This window comes from Pteropus medius, unplaced genomic scaffold (genome assembly GCF_902729225.1).
Source record: "Pteropus medius unplaced genomic scaffold, Ma_sr-lr_union100, whole genome shotgun sequence".
Classification (NCBI taxonomy): Eukaryota; Metazoa; Chordata; class Mammalia; order Chiroptera; family Pteropodidae; genus Pteropus; species Pteropus medius.
In genome coordinates this window covers 4,454,338-4,457,640 of record NW_024354911.1, presented here as the reverse complement: position 1 = coordinate 4,457,640, position 3,303 = coordinate 4,454,338, and positions in this window count along the sequence as shown.

Here is a 3,303-nt window from a genome sequence, read left to right as displayed (position 1 = left end):
GATTGATCATGGGGTGTCTATTTCAATGAATAAATTTTCTTAGGGTTAGCATCAAAATGAATCTTCTTGGGAGTCCATATTAGCTATTTTTAGTTGTGGATCACCAAGTTCATAAAGGAGCTAAAAGGTCAGGGATAAGACCCAATAAATATATTCCAAGGTGAGATTTTGGGGAAAGCAGAAGCCCGAGATTGTGGGAAGGCCATAGAGCAGATGGAGTCTAGAGGAGCAGGGAAATGCTCTACACCAAACTGATGTGGAGGAAGGCACCTGGGGCCTTTCCTTTTGGCTCCCCAGGAGAGCTGCTAAGCTGCCAGCACCTCGCACATATTTCTTCTGCTTCTTTCTAGGCTTGCCAGAACTACCTCCCCTCTCCATTTCATTGAGATATAATTGACAAATAACATTGTATAAGTTTAAGGTGTACAACATAATAGTTTGCTATATGTATATCTTGCACAATGATTACCACAAAAATTTTGGTTAATATCCATCATCTCACAGAGATACAATTTTTTCTTCCTGTGAGAACGTTCGAGGTCTACTCTCTTAGCTACTTTCTAATATACAATACTAGAACTTTTTATTTAGCCGTAGAGACAAAACAACAGTAGCTTGAACAAAATAGAACTTTATTTTTCATGTAAAAATCCAAATAGGGTGCTGGCACTTTGTGGCTGCAGCAGCAAGTGGGCCCCCTCTGGTTGTTATGGAGGTGCTCTGGGGCTCTTGTTTGTCGGACACTCAGCGTGGGTTTATGAGTGGTGGCAAGGCCAGATGAGGTGCCCGGAGCCGACCTTAGTTTCGACGGAGAACTAAAGAGGCAGGAGCTGCAGAAAGTGAAGAACACCAGCGACAGCAGCCAGTCATGGTGGAGCCTGATGTGGCTTCTGGTCACATGCACACAGTAGCCTTAATTCCTTATCACTCCTCACTAGTTTTGCAATTCTACAAAACAGCCAGAGCGAGCAGCCATGGCTCCACTGCCTATGCTGAACAAAGACTAAAGAGCTGGGTGGGTCTCAAGACACACCCTCCCCCACCCAAATTGCTTCCAGACCTGGCCTATTGGTTCTCTCTTCAAGGACTCTAAAATGAGAGGAAAAAAAAAAAAAAATCAAAAAACAAAAGACAATTTGATTCCAGAAATTCAGAGGGAAATGGAGGCTCCGGGTGTCCCATTCAGGATCCTGATCTGGAAGACCAAGGAGCAGATCCCACATTTATACGAGGAACTAGCAGAGTCCTGTCTGTTCCGAAATTAACCTAAGGCTTTGGCTTTGACAGAAACATCAGTCTGTTAACACTACCTATGTGATCTGAAAGGTTTTAAGGAGTAAGTGTATTCTCGCATTGGAACAGAAACTGAAGTGGGACCAAACAATCCTCATGAACTCATTTTTCCTGCAGCTCCAGGCCTCTGAGGTTTCATCCAAGCTGCTCTCTGAAGTGCACACTGTGTAAGGCCTTTACTGATGCCAGAGACACAGCCCACCACATGCCACACCCAAAGGCCAGAGTCAGAGCACAGCTTTGAAGGTTTGAGAAAACTCCCAGAAGACAAAAGAGAAGGCATGAAAGATCTTAGGATATGAAGAGAGAAAGCTTTGTGTTGGCAGCCACAGCCCTGGGCAATCAGACACCTTTTTCCCTAACCTGCCACCAGGAGGACACTAGAAGAGCTAGGAGGATGGATTACTGAATGGGGAGAGGGAGAGGTATTGAAAGCACAGGGGCCAGGTGATAAGAACGTCAGCAGCAAAGCAGTGAGGAGGGCATGATAGTTCCTTGACAATAATAGGACTTCCTATCCAGATTGAGAGCAGGAAACTTCTTAGCTTGTAATAGTGTCATGGCCCTGGATTTCCACTTTGGGATTATCTGTTTTGGACTAGGAGGAGTGCTGAGCATGGAAAAGTGGGAGGGGCAGAGCTGTCTGGGCTTCTGTCAGGCAGGGACCTATGACCTTCACAAGGCAAATGAGTAAGGGAACAGGGTGAAGCATGGATCTGGTCCATAGTGCTCTCTTGGACATCTTAAGCTTCTTGGAGCACTACTATCACAATGCCTGTGTAGTCCCTTCACACTCACAGGCCCTCTTGCTTGGTGCTCCGCTGGAGGCTGTATAGATCAGTCCTGTTTTAGATCCTGTAGCATATGGCATACCCATTTGATTTGGGTTCTATAATACTTGTAATGTATGTTTGGAAGGAAATGGAAAGTTTGCCTTCTTGATTCAAGAAACTTAACAATTATAGGACTACTTAGCCTAAGAGTTGTTTCCCAAACTAAAATAAAGGAAAAAATAAAAAGAAGCAAAAACATCCAAATGGTATGGCATGGCTGCACTGCTCTAGAGTCAATCAGGGAGCCAAACTTGTTCCATCTTTCGCTCTGCTCTCCCAGAGGAGGGGACATATCAGTATAAAATCAGGGTTCTGATAGAAAGGAATGGTGGTGAATGGTTGTTGCAGGGCAATCAACAGTTTCTACTTCAATAGAAGGAATGATGCCTGGTTTTAAAACCCCACTTTTGCTAGCTGCTACTGTGTGACCTCAGGCAAGTCACTTAAACTTTCTGTCTCTCATTTTTCTTACCTGCAAAATAATTCCTACTTTACTAAATGGTTGTGGGAAGTAGAGATATCTTAAAAGAGCTTAGCACAGTGTCTGCTACATGTTGACAAATGCCCAGATACTCCCTGCCATTGCTATGGTTGGTTCCTGAGAACTATATTTAATTTTCTTCTCGGCAATGTTGTCTGTCAATATCTTATTATAAGGAGGACATGCATAGATCACTGGCCTTTTCTATTTTTTAGCTGCTCAGCATCTATATAACATTCCATGGAATGAGAGTACTAAAATTTGTTTATTCATTTTACTATAAATAGAACATACGGAATTTCCCCAGTTTCTTAGGATTACATACAATATTCCTTTCTTTCTGAGATGCCTTGTTTCGTTGGTTGTTCATGGTGTTTAATGGACTATTTCTCTGCCTGGGCATTAATGGAAGTGTATTCTGTTGTTTTTCCAGAAGGAATATTTATTATAAAAAGGTCTCTCTTTAGCCTGCTGCATAAAAGGCGCTTTTCTTTTGGTTTCCAGTAGGTGGCGTGTAAGCCTCTTGGATCCCTGCTTTATATAAAACCTAAAAATGACTTTTTACTTTTTTATGTTTAGTTCCACTCACTACTCTCAATTTCAGTTCCTGCCAGTGTCAGCGACAGTCTCGGCAGCATTTACTCAGCAGGTTCCCCTTGGGCTCTGTGGTGCTCGTTCTCAGAGGGTATGGGAGGA